This window comes from Protopterus annectens, chromosome 3.part1, assembly GCF_019279795.1.
Source record: "Protopterus annectens isolate FY-2018-M chromosome 3.part1, PAN1.0, whole genome shotgun sequence".
NCBI classification, from domain to species: Eukaryota; Metazoa; Chordata; order Ceratodontiformes; family Protopteridae; genus Protopterus; species Protopterus annectens.
In genome coordinates this window covers 665,832,372-665,846,601 of record NC_056732.1, presented here as the reverse complement: position 1 = coordinate 665,846,601, position 14,230 = coordinate 665,832,372, and the positions used below count along the sequence as shown (strand labels likewise).

The following is a 14,230-nucleotide window of genomic DNA, read 5'->3' as shown; positions in this document are numbered from 1 at the left end:
CTTGTAGTGAGCAAAGCTGCCAAGAAGTCTTTAATTTCTTATTCTTATCTGTTAAATGAAAGAATGCTCTTCATACAGATGAAGTAACCTTTATTGCCACTTCTCATCTGCTGGTTATTTTTGTTGTCTCTTAACCACCTGTTTACTTGGGTCTTAGTTATTCCATCATCATCATAATGTTTGTTTTCATAATCTTGTTTCATTCTTAATCTTGGGGATGACAGAAATGTGACCCAGCAGTTATTTGTCTTGTAGTTCTTATGCATTCCTGCATTCTTACCTCACCTATCAGAACCTTTCTTTTATTTGAGACTTGAACTTTATAAATAACAGACTTGCTTGACTACTGTTTAAATAGACTGCTTCAACAGAAGTGATTTTTTAATGGGAAAACACTAAGAAATTCTGTTTCAGAAGACTCACATGCCCCATTAGTCTAAACCTTGCTTTCTATGAAAAGTGGTCTGAGAGTTGCTCCTTACCTAGTATACTCATATCCCTGCTCTCTGAGGGCAGATTTGGGAGGTATAAAGGTCCCTTCATATATACCATCAGTTGAAGTTTTACATCAGAAGTGCAGGAATACAGGAAGGTAGCTCATTTGCTCATTTTCTTTACTCCTTGCTGAAAGCAAGGAGGGCTTGTGTCTACAGGTGCAGACACTATATGATTAGATTTTTTTCTATCAGATGGCAAAATACTATTTGGCTAGTGGTGTCAAAAGCTACTCCACAAGATAAATGGCTGCTTCTAGCCTGTTTCAGGAATTTGTCCGTTGCATGTATTTGTGGCTCTTTTAATATTTTCACCAGCCATTACTGCTGGATAGTGGTTCCAGGAAATCAATATCCTTGGGCCTTTCAATGATTCTGGACTATGCCTTCCAAGTCTCCTGTCCAGCTCTTTACACACTTTTTGTGTTTTTTTTGTGATGCATCTTAAGATTCAGCACTTATTGTTTTGCTTTTCATATCTCATGTAACATGTAAAGTCATCTTATGTGAAAAGTGAAAAAAAGACCACTTGTAAGATGTTGAAAGTGGTACTTTGTTACTTTTTAAGTAACTTCTAATTGCAAACAATTTTTTTTGCAACACAAAGTTTGCTGGAATCCTCTTCTTTACATATAGGCTTGGTCTGTCTTTTTTCCGATTTATTGCAGCTTCATCTGTTTTTTTTTGCAATTTATTGAAGGATGCTGCATTGTTGGTACACAAAATTTGTTTACACATCGATCATGTTTTTTTTTTTTTTTTCATTCTTCAAAATTCTTCAAAAATGATTGTTTGCTATTCAGTCATTACCCATGGCTTTTAATCACTTCTTGGCAACTGCGTTTCATTTTTCAGCCTGTTTTGTAGTTCCTTTCTGTTCTGGCATGCACACAAAGAAATAACAAAATAGCTGTATGATCTATTAACATCTAGATTTACAGGTAGTTCTTTATGCAAAGACATTTTCAAAAAAATGTAGTATTGATAATTGTGTTCTGTGGGTGTGTCTTTGTAATTAACAAGCCTACGAGATGATATAAACCAGCATTTTTTTTTACCATTACATACTTAACTTTATTAATTTATACCAAGAAATTGTCGTAAAACAATGTTTTTGAAACCTGATGTGAAATTGGTAGACTTCACACAACCAGTCCATATTATTCTTACAAATGTACATACTTTTTAAGTATCAGTTCAGCTGCTTGATATGTATTAAAATTTGCAATTCAGTGGAAAAAAATGCATTAATGTAGTACATGTCTTTTGTCTTTCATTACGCAAATGATAAAAAATATTAAAACAGCTGTTAAGATTAGATCATTTGCATTTGAAGATCATTCAAGTCTAATAGTATGAATGTTCTGTTTCACATTCAACACCCACGTCATGTCACCTTTAGCTAAAGCAGCTTTATACGTGATGAGAAAGTGAAGATGAAAATTCTGCAGCAGAATTGAGTGCTAATTAGAAAAGCACACACCGACTCTGAAGGGTAGGAGTCAGTGAAGGCTAATATTTTAACAAATTCTATTAAATTTTAAAGTGACATGTAGTTATGATTATAATGTTAAATGGGTAATAGTACTAAACCAAATCACTGTTGGCAGTGCTAACGTTTTTTAAGGTATCCTCAAGGGCTCTGAACTTGTAATTTGGAGGGTATGTGAATGGCATCACTGTTAGACATTTCTGTGCAAATTTTTTATAAATATAACAACAATATATTATTCAGATTTGTAAAATCAGCATAATTATAACATAAGATGCTGTGCAGGGTGAAGATAAATTATAGATAAGTGACTAATTATGAGCATAGTTTGTAGAAGGGTTACGTTGCATTTAGAAAGGACTCCTGGATTGTAGGTCTTCTTGTAAATACTTCATATCACATTAAGAAGTACAGTCCACAGCTTCACTGTACAACGTCAAGTGCAAATAATATTTAGTCATTTTAATGCTGTAGCAAAAGTAACTTGTTTAATGCTGGGACATCTACCAACACTGACGTGACTTCTGGCAATATTAATAACCTTTCAGTTTAACCTTTCCCTCATTGTATTTTCAGTTAGGGCTGCAAGAAATGAATGAGTCTTTTGGGAAAAAATGTTCAACTTGCCTGGTGCATAGTCTTCCACCTAGGGAAGTATTTTGATGCCAGTAAGAGACCTTTTCCCTTATCAGACTCACTAATACCCAGTCTAGGATTGCCAAAAATGGTGTACATCAGATCCAGTTAAGCAGGCTGAAACCTTGACTTTATTTCTTATTTTAGGTTTTCTGCCCAGCTTGCTGCAGTCCCAGTTTTGAACTCCAGTTAATGTTTGGTTCAGGGAGCAAATGGACTGAAGTTATACAGTAACAGATTATTACATTTGTAAAGGAGACAAGGAAGTACTCTTAGTTGTATAAAATGTATTTTTTATTTAAAATCTGCAGAGAATAGAAAAGGGATGGGCACTAGTTGTGAGGCTTTGTTTAGGAAAGAGTCAGTACAAAATACCATAGTTTGCTTTTACTGACAAAAGGTTAAAAGAGCTTGTGGCACAGGCAGGCAAAGCTGTCTAGATTTCTTTCCATCCACCACCCACCCCCATCCCAGACCTAACCCCTTTATAACAAACCTTAGTGAATTGTAAAAGTGGTAGCAAGCTTTAACAGTTGAGTGAAATTAGATATTTTGGACCATGTTTGCTCTAGTAATACCTAGTGGCACAGGATATGCCACATTAAAGCAAGAAGAAAGGTAAAGGAAAACAAAGCAAAGTAAAAAAAAAAAAAAAAAACGCTGTAAAAAGGCAAGACATGAAGAAGCTGTAAGGAGGGCTGGAAGTAAAAGGTTCGAACACATACCTATCAACTGTACAGATTTCCTCAATGTCCAGATTTTTGGCCTGTTCCTCTATTTTCCTGGCAAATTACTGGGATGATCTCAGGATTGTAGTCACTAAATAATGACATACATTTGAGTTTCAGACTTCAAATTAGTCAGAAAATGTATATTAAAACAAATCATGTTACTCTAGCAACTTTCTAAGTTTACAAGAGCAATATTTAAAATATGTCCCTATTTGTACCCCCATTTTGTCAAGCTTTGTACAGATTTTTTGCATTAAGAGGTTGATAGGTATGCGAGCATATTGTAACAAGGATGGAGAAAGCCAACAGCAAATCCTTAGTTAACTATGAAATAGCATATGTAAGGAAGAAAGGTAAATATGATTGAAACATTTGTGTTGTGTTTTTTTAAGAGAGGTGCAAATGGAAAAGTATTTAAAGATAAAGATCAATAGCAAAGCAGACTTTGTGTGTACATGATACCTAATGTGCATCCATTTTCTTTAGGTCAGATCATTTCTACAGCTGCCACTGAGTAATGTGTATGGACAATAAAAGACAGTGAAACCCAAGAGAGAGAGTGTGTGTGTGTGTGTGTGTGTGTGTGTGTGTATGTGTGTGTGTGTGTGTGTGTGTGTGTGTGTGTGTGTGTGTGTGTGTGTGTGTGTGTGTGTGTGTGTGTGTGTGTGTGTGTGTGAGGGAGGGAGAGAGAGAGAGAGAATGGTCTGCAAAGGCTCTACTGCATGTGAGAGCAAAGTAGATGACTAAAACGTACTGAGCAAACACCTGCTACAGCTACAGGTGACATAAATGTAGTATGTTTTTATCTCCTTGCACTTTCTACACCCCTTGCTTATACTAAGAAAAGAGGCAAACCCTCAAAAGGGTGAGAATTGCTTGTGCAAGCAGGATCTTACTGTGTAGTAGTATAATGTGAAACTATTTCAGGAATTGTGTTATCAAGGAGTTGGGGACTGACAAAATGTCATTCCTAGAATTACATTTCAGTGTGAAGTAGAATTTCCAGCTGCAGATTTTCTTTGATTTGAAAAAGGGCTAAAACTGAGAAAAGTTCTAACTGTTGAGAGGTGTGCTACTCTGGTAACATTAGTCACTAATGGAACATTTACAGTAATGGATATATTAATAAACTTGCTAGAGTAATCTGCCATGATACTCCGAGTGAGTACAAGGAGTAGAGTGGTGAAGCTGCTAGTTGTTGAATGAAGACAATGATATAGGGAAACAAGCCAAAAGGCAGAATGACATTAAAATATTTACAGTGTGAATGACAGTACAACTGATTAAGTTATTTACAAAGAGTACAACAGGATAAATTATTAAAGAAAAAGTCCAGCAAGTTAAGATCAAAGGAGCACTACAGATTATCCAGTAACAGTAAACAGGTATGGTAATAGGTAACAGTACAATGTTTATTGAACCAGAGTTAAAGGTGTGCTGTTAAGAACCTAGGAAACTTAGTAGAAGAAATTAGGAATGAACCTTTTACGAAAGATGGGAAGATTGTGGGTTCCAATGGAAAAATGTAAGTGAGCGTGGAAATAGAAGGAAAGTAGTAGGCATTCTAGGAGTGGTGTGTTCTGGTGGCTGCTGAGTTAATCATTATTACCTACGTACAGACATTGTGAAGATTTATTAAATGCTTTAAGGCTGTCTTGAAATGTTATGGATCTGATTTCTTCAGGTATTTTATTTCAGTATTCTGGCGCAGTTTTGTAGAAAACTTTCCCAGCAACAGGTAGGGTATAATTACGCCTAAAGAGGAGATAGTTGTTTGTGTATCTTAGGGTGTAGGAGGTATCGCAATGAGAAAGAGTTGCATAAGTGGTGGGATATGGCTGGTCCATGTTGCAGGGCACTGTTGGTATTGTCATTCTTAAAAAAAAATGCTGTGGTGACACCCTTTCACAAAGGAGTCAACAAAACAAAGCTTTCCAACTTCAGGCCCATTGTTCTCCTCCTGCAATAGATAAAGTAATAGAAAAAGTGATATATTAACCATTTTAGGATGTCTAAATAACAGCATCAACTTCATAACATGGCTTTAAACTTTTTATGGAATTTTCCGTACATGGTGACAGCTCTTAATTAATCTCCCAAGGAATACATAGTTATGGGACATACTGTTGAAAAGGCATTCTTCACCATGGCTTGCTTATTTCTAGAAGTAGCTGGGCAGCTTTATTCATATTGAGGAGGTCTCCATGCCTTTGTAGTAGACCAGGTTAGCATGCTTGATGGTGGAGGACAAGAGCTTTGCTTGAAATGTTTAAGTGAGTATACTTCTCAAGAATTTAGTTTGGAGTTCAATTAGGACTTGTTAGGCCTTTTTTTTCAGAATCTCACAGTACAGTCTATAACCGAGAGCAACTAAATTAAATTTGAAAACTTTGTTTTGCAAATTATTTTAACTGTTTTCAAGGGAGGGGCTAAGGCTAAGGTAAGGTATATTCTGACTGTTGGCAGAGTTAATTCTAACAGATGGCTTTTCGTACCAAAGGTAAGAGACATCTGGCATTGGTATGGCTAAACTTAAATTTAGAGTATATAATAGCTGTGGGTGCATCTGCTGTTATTTGGAGTGGTAGATTTTCTTTTTAGAAAGTGTAGCAGTATATGTTTGATGTTAGCTAATAGGAGATTTTTGAATGGATTTTTTCTTTTTTTAAAAAAAAACAAGAAACATTTTTATTACATTATCATGTATGATATAGAACATGTCACATTTATATAAATGACAGTAAACCATAGCGACAGTCTCAGTTGCAAACATTATACATTTCAAACCGTGTGACACACCTATAGCTGAAAACATTATTCATCACTTTTAACCTCTCCAGTCATTGTTAGTCAACATTTACATAGCTCATTCAAATCCTGCCTTCTTTTAAACCTCATTCCTCCTCTGCATGTATTGATCCCACATTTCACATTTTTCCTAGGTAATTTGCTCCTACCCTTTTCTAAAGATGCCATTTGCAGTTGTTTTAACTCTATTATCTTCACTACTTATCATAAAGTTGGTTTAGACTTTGATTTCCATTTTCTAGTAATTGCTTTTTTTGGTAGCCGTCATAATTAGACTCAACAAGGCCTTACTATGTCTAGGCAATTCCGAGTTTGTATCATAGCTCAAAAAAATAATTTCCCCAGTCACTTCAGCTTGCTTACCCAGCATCTCTGACAGAGCAGTCTGCAGGGAATGTTTGAAGTCTACCAACTCATTACACTTCCAGAAAATGTGTTTCCAGTTATCTTTCTGCCCCGTCACACCTCCAACATTTGCTGTCTACCTAAGGAAAAATTCTTTGAAGTCTGTTTGGGGTATAAAAATACCCGTTTAAGCACTTCCAGGCAAAGATTTGTAAATTTTGTTGCATATTTGGGAGACTTACATATATCTCCCCATTGTTTCTTTGTGAATTGCTTATCTAATTTATCTTCCCAGCCCTTCCTAACTCCCTCTGATTCTTATAGATGTCATGCAATATTTTATATGCTGTACTAATTATTCCTTTCTTAATGGCAACTTCTGTTCTAGATTCTACTAAAAACTCTAAAAGTGCTAGTATTTTGTTTAGGAACCCCCTGTTTCTTTCACTTTGCCTATACTCAGATATCAATCCTTGCTATAGAAGGCAATCTTTAGCCTGCAGTCCAAATAAGTTCTTGGCATCTTCCCATTCTATTACCTTTCCATCTCTAATTATTTGCTCCCAGTACCTTGGTTGCTTTGCCAGTTTTCTCCAATACATTCCTGCTCTCTCTTGCCTATTGTCTGTATCTCTAATTGCAGTTATTCCTATCGGCAGAATCTCCTGTTTCAATTCCCTTGTTGCCTTAGCTCTTAGAAGACCTTATGTATGATTATTGTTGTTCTCTTGAAAAGTCTGCATCCAAAATCCCAGTCTTTCCCTGTTACTTGAGCTTACCACCCCACCCCCCCGTTTCGTTGCCATATCTTTCCACTATGTATAGGAACCTTAACTGTGTTGCTCTGAAATACCCCTTCAACTTGGGTAATCCCAGTCCACGCTGTTCTATTGGAAGAAAAAGCTTATCCCACTTGATGCTTGCTGTCGTCTCCTCCCAGATAAAATGCCTCAGCTCTTCATTAACTTCTCCTCTGATTGATAAAAAATATGCCTGACCAATGTACAAGACTAAAGGAACTAAAAGCATTTTAACTGCTTGTATCTTACTATCAATATCCATATAACAGAGGTTCCATTTTCTCAGTTTTTGTATTATCTGTTGTTTAGTCTCTTCTCACATATCTGTAGCTGCCACACCAGTATCATGTTTAACCCATACTCCTAAATTCTTCATTTTATCATGAACCCATAAATATGGATATTGCTGAACCAGTGTATGTGGTTACATAATTTACCACTTTTACTTTTGTTTTTGCTTTATTAATTTTGTATCCTGAAAAAGTTTGAAACTTTCTTAATATGTTCTACAACAATGTAATGTCTCTTTCTGGTTTTGAGGGGTATAAAATAATGTCATCTGCAAATAGAGCCAGCTTTTCTTCAATAGCATACCAATTATAGCCTTGAATTTCTGAGTCTGTTGTTTCTCTGCCAGTGGTACTAAATATAATGTAAATAACAAAGGGGAGAGAAAACACCCCTGCCTGCTTCCTCTGCTCAAGCAGAGATTATCAGAGAGCACCCCACCCACTTTAATTTTCACCTTCGATCTTTCATATATCCTCCTAATCAACTTTATAATTTTATCAGGGAATACAAATGCTTCCATTACTGTGCTCATAAAACTACAGCTTACTCTGTCAAATGCTTTCTCTACATCAAGACCTACCGGCAACAGTGGTATTTTCTTACATTCTGCTTCCTCCTGGATCATAATTGTTCTGTTTATGTTGTCACATGTTTGCCCCCCCCCCCCCCCCCACAAAACCACATTGATCGATATGTAGCAATTTTGGAAGCACTTTTGACATTCTTTTAGCCATTATAGATATAAACACATTATAAACATGATTTAGTATTGAAATGGGCCTGTATGAAGCTGGACCTGATGGATCTTTACCTTGTTTAGGTAGTGCAGCTACTACTACTTTCTTCCAGGTTGTTGGTACTTCTCTTAATGTACTTTTAAAATGAAACTTTCCTCATCTTCATTAGTTTTTTTCCCTCCTAGCTTCCAAACTTCCACAGGAATACCATCTAATCCTGGGGACTTTCCTGTAGATTGGTTATACTTCATCGTAGCTCATCTCCTCCTATCCTAAGTATTAGTAATGGAGTGTTTTCGCCCTCTAGCTTTGGCATATTTAATTCTTCCATAAACATTTCCATTTCTACATTTTCTTGATTTCCATATTTCTCTGCTTTATACAGACTTTCACAGAATTTCCAACATATTTCTAATACTTCTACAAGATCCCTTGTTATCTTCCTTGTAATAGGCTCCCTAAGCTTGGTGACAACCCTTTTTACTTTCTGTTGTCCGAGTCATTGTGCTAAAAGTTTTGTGTTCCAGAGTTATTATCAAAATACAGTTGCTTAACAGTATTTTTTCTAAACGCATGCATATTATTTCTATTTAGCATTTTGTAGTTATTCCTCCTCTTGTTTTGTGAGATTCCCCCTATTTTGCAATACTTTAGTATTTGTCAGTCCCTCTAAATAATTGTTGTACTTCTTAACCATATCTCCCTTTCTTTTATCTCCACTCTAATTTTAAATTCCATTTTAGTTTTATCCCAGTCTCTAGCTATATTTTCAGAAGTTGCTTCTATTTTCTGTGCTAGGTCCTGAATAATTTCCACTACCCATTCCTTAAAGTCTTTCTTTTCAGCAGATAGGTGGGAAAACACCAGTGTCTCATTTTTATTTCATTATCCTGTGTTTTTATTTTAGTTATTATTGGCGCATGATCTAAAATAGTTATTGGGTACGTAACAGAGCCTTCAATTAAATGCACATGTTCCTGTGAAATATAAATTCTGTCTAGCCTAGCCCAGTTTTTGTATCTTGGGAAATAATATGTAAATTCACTCTGAATTCCTAGTACTGAATTCACTTCTTCCATGCCAACATTTCTTTGTTTCTCCCAGATTTTTCTTTAGCTCTGTTATTGCAGTTTTTGGTGGAATATAAATACATGCCAGTGTAATCCTCCTCTCTTTCCAGTAGCCCATTAGTAATGCAAATCTACCATTATTGTATTTTTTCCTCTTCTAATATTATTGGAGCTCATTTTGCAATTAATAGAAGTACTCCTGTCTTCCTCTCCCCCAGGTATTTTGCTGAATAACCATACTGAAAGCATTTCTTTATCAAATTCACACGTTCAGTTTTTTTCCAAGTGATTCTCCTGTGGCATTGCTATTTACAATCTACATTTTTAATATATTTCACTTCTCTTTCTTTTTTGGATTTATCTGTGAGACCATTAACATTTAAAGACATTATAGAAAGAATCATTTTCTTAAGTGATTATTATTTCCACTTTTATGTATAACAACTTTTTTGTTAAGTGTCTAATTCCAGCTTTTGTATTACATGCATGCACTGTTTGACAGGTTAATCTTTTATACAACTGTTTCTTGTCATCTCCATTTGAGCCTGTGTCACATCTTACAGAACTTTTGTTGTTTATTGAAAACCTTCAAATAGAAATACACAAATGCACACACAATACCCCCTAACTTAATAATAACACACAGAGCTATGTACATCTTCAAGAATTGAAGTTTTACCCCTTAATAGAAACATAAGTTCCAAACTGACAGTCACACACACACAGACTCGAGCTAAACAGAAAGAAAGCTTATCCATGCTAAGACGCTTGGTAGGGCCAGTGATTCTATAAATTGCTGTCTGGTTTTGCTTTATCTTTATAGCTCTCCCAGCTGGGAAACACTTGAATGCTTTCAGAAAACATTTTCTCCAAGCCATTTCTTTTTTCAGATTGTCTGCTGTGATATGAGAACCTAATACAGAACTGTTCGCTAGAAAAAAAGACAATATAATAATCAGTATTCTTTTTCATTTACTTGCTTTCTGTCAAAACTTGTTACTATATAAAGCTAATACAGCCATTCCCTTACGCAAGAATGAGAAAAAGCACACTCATTTTTCTTTTGTCATGCTCTTTTAACAAGACCCCCCTTTTTTTACATTGCAGTGCCTACATTTCTTAAAACTAAACAAGGAGAACTAGAGAAGAAGGGAGAAAGAAACAAAAAGAATAAACAGAAGCACCTATTTACATTAGTATCCCCTTTATACTTAAAAATAACTGAAAAAACTTTATAACATGCAGAGAAAATCACGCACCACATAAGTAATACTGTTAAGAAAAAAAATATTTTATGTACAGTTAACTCTCTCCCTCATTTTCTCCTCTCCTGAGTATTTTTTCAAACATTAATGACATGAAGTAGGGCATATGCTTTAGAGTCCCCTACAGTATTAACAAAGTCCAAGAAAGTCCAGTATTTCCAGATTTATTTTGTTCTATTCCTGTTCACCTCCATCTCCCAAACCCTGTCTCTGCTTCATCTGCAGTGCACTCTCAATTCTTCTAGTCAATTTCTAGTGCTTTTCTCTCTCTTTCAATCATTTTCCATTGAAACACTGGGAATGGTTTCACTGGTACAGTCTCTGCGGTCTTTATTACCAAAAGAACAAGAAGCAGAATCTCCTTCTGTTTCACAGCTCACTTTTTGTTGGACAAACTTTTGTATTTCTTCCTTAGCGTGTACTTCATCAAAACATGTTTTTGTTCCTCCAGGGAAAATATCTTGAGAATAGCTGGGTACAGCAGTTTGAATCTCATGCCTGCTTCTCCACATTCCCTATACAGTGGAATAAATGTATTCCTCTTCTGCCTGATGTACAATGAGTAGTCATTCTCCACAAACACTCTGCTGCCTCCCACTTTTGGTACTTTGCCCTTCTGCCACAGTTTTGTCAGACTCATCTCCTTCTGCTGGTAAGATTACATTTTTACTATTAAGGGTCTAGGTTGTTTTCTATAGCCAGGTTTGGAGCATACACACTATGTGTCCTTTCAGTTAACAATTCTTGTTGGGGAATACCAGTCCAGTTGTTTATTTGTGCATTCAGAAAATTAATATAGTCTGTTCCTTCCAGCTTCTCTGGTACAGCAGAAAATCTAAGGTTTTCTCTAAGTGCTCTGTCCTCTAATTCTGCATTTTTTTTAAACATCTGTTCTTGTGCAGTCTCATATTCAGCCAGCCTTTTCTTCATTTCAACCTCTGAATTTTGCAGTTCTTTCACCTTATCTGAATATCTATTCAAAGCTTCTTCAATTTTTCCAGCTTTTTATTGTTTGTGTTGATGTACTCATTCAGTGTTTTGTTTGTTTTAACCAGGTCTGTGTTCAGCTGCTTATACTTTCCTCTAGGTTACTGGACCTTATGTCTTGAACTTGCACTGCTTCTTTTTGAACAACTGCAGTACTTTCCCAGTCTGTGTTTTTCATCAACTTTTGTAGCTGATTTTCCTCCAGGTCCTTTAATATTTCTTTTTTCTTGGTATCTAGGTAGTGCACTTACTAGTCAGTTACTGAAATTTACCCAGAAATCTAGGTCCACTGGCTTTCTCTGCTAAGGTTCTGTTTTCAGACTAGGAGAGACAGAATTAGGCTGTTACTCAATGTGCAGCCATCTTGGAAGTTCCTGTATTTTTTCCTTAGGTGTTTTATTAATGCAGAAAGTCTGGGAAAATGTAACATGGGTTCAAACAAAAATGAAAAGAAACAAACATAGTGTGTTTACATGTAATCTGCAAGGTGGAAACACATTCAAAGGAGCTGTTGTATATGATATGTAGAATTCATAGCTTTTTATCAGAATAACTGCTTTGTCATTGTTGACTTGAAATGTAAATGGCCTTACCTATATAGACAAACAGCAAAGAGTAGTGAATTATGTTAAGTGTAAGGAGCAAATGACAATGTTACCGGAGAAACGTTTGGATAAAATAAAGGATTTCAGAGTGGACATTCATTGGAAAATCAGAGACAAAGAAAAAGGGACTCAATAATACTGATTGTGAGAGAGGCCCCAGTACTGATAGAAGAGGGGAGAAAGGACATTATTGGTAGAGTTGTTGTAGAAAGAGTAGAAGTGGAAGTAGAAGAAAATTATATCTGCATTTATTTATATTCCACCTAAAATTACTGTTGTGGAGCTTAGTAGAGTCTATTGAGCATTAGAGAGTGGGCGAGCCGTAGATCGCATTTCCTGTAGGGTATTAATATACAGGTAATGCCTGCTGAAAAAATAGCCTGCCGCTTCATGGCTGCATATCAAGCCACTGTGGAGCTCAGATAGAAAAAAAAACTAATGGCCGCCATTATTTCATACTCACTAAGCAGCGCTTCTGCTGTTTAGCAAGTGTAAGATGTAAAAAGAAAAAAAAAGGAAAAGTGTGTGTGTGTCCATGTGTAAGTGTATGCATGAATGTGAGTGAAACCAACATCGATTAAGCTGTTATTTTACACTCACCAAGTAGCTCTTTTGCTGTTTATTGAGTTAAAAAAATAAACAGAAAAAGTGTGTGTGTGTGTGTGTGTGTGTATATGTATGTGTATGAGTGTGTTTATGTTTGTCTGTGTGTGTGTGAATATGTGTGTTAAAGCAGAAGATTTTGTGTATGTGTGTGAGAGAGAGAGAGAGAGCGATCACTGGCAGCAACAGTATCAGTTAAGAGCTCTCAACCTCTTACCTGAACCTATCTGGATAAGCATAAAATAAATGGGGGACAGAGGCTCATAATAACAGTATGTCTTTACGTGATCCTGTTATAAAATCACAACATAACTTCAACATTAGCATTTGTGTCAGCTTGTATTTTCTGAAGCAGCCATGTTTGTATGTTTACCTGCATGAGAGAGATTGACCACTGACAATAGTAGTAAAGAAGTCTACATACCTGTCGACTTTTCAGCTAAAGAAATATGAATAAGTAAAATAAAAGGAGAACAAAACCAAGTCTCAAAAAATAGGAACATATTTTAATTATTGTCCTTATAAAAGTTGCTTAAATAACAGGATTTATGTTGGAATTAATTTTTTAAATGGAAAATCTGAAACTCAAATTTATGTCATCATTTACAGACCTCAATATCTAATAAATGGCAACAAACCAAACATTTTAGGAGAAAAGAACCAAAAAATAAAATAAATACCTGGGCGTTGTTTATTTGTGCATTCAGAAAATTAATATAGTCTGTTCCTTCCAGCTTCTCTGGTACAGCAGAAAATCTAAGGTTTTCTCTAAGTGCTCTGTCCTCTAATTCTGCAATTTTTTTAAACATCTGTTCTTGTGCAGTCTCATATTCAGCCAGCCTTTTCTTCATTTCAACCTCTGAATTTTGCAGTTCTTTCACCTTATCTGAATATCTATTCAAAGCTTCTTCAATTTTTCCAGCTTTTTATTGTTTGTGTTGATGTACTCATTCAGTGTTTTGTTTGTTTTAACCAGGTCTGTGTTCAGCTGCTTATACTTTCCTCTAGGTTACTGGACCTTATGTCTTGAACTTGCACTGCTTCTTTTTGAACAACTGCAGTACTTTCCCAGTCTGTGTTTTTCATCAACTTTTGTAGCTGATTTTCCTCCAGGTCCTTTAATATTTCTTTTTTCTTGGTATCTAGGCAGTGCACTTACTAGTCAGTTACTGAAATTTACCCAGAAATCTAGGTCCACTGGCTTTCTCTGCTAAGGTTCTGTTTTCAGACTAGGAGAGACAGAATTAGGCTGTTACTCAATGTGCAGCCATCTTGGAAGTTCCTGTATTTTTTCCTTAGGTGTTTTATTAATGCAGAAAGTCTGGGAAAATGTAACATGGGTTCAAACAAAAATGAAAAGAAACAA

General features: G+C 35.7%; 1 protein-coding gene across 4 annotated transcripts in view; it reads left to right on the top strand.

Moving 5' to 3' along the window:
- The window catches only part of ASAP1 (ArfGAP with SH3 domain, ankyrin repeat and PH domain 1), a 2,547,392-nt gene that overhangs the window by 1,662,432 nt on the left and 870,730 nt on the right, over positions 1–14,230 (top strand). The window lies entirely within an intron of this gene.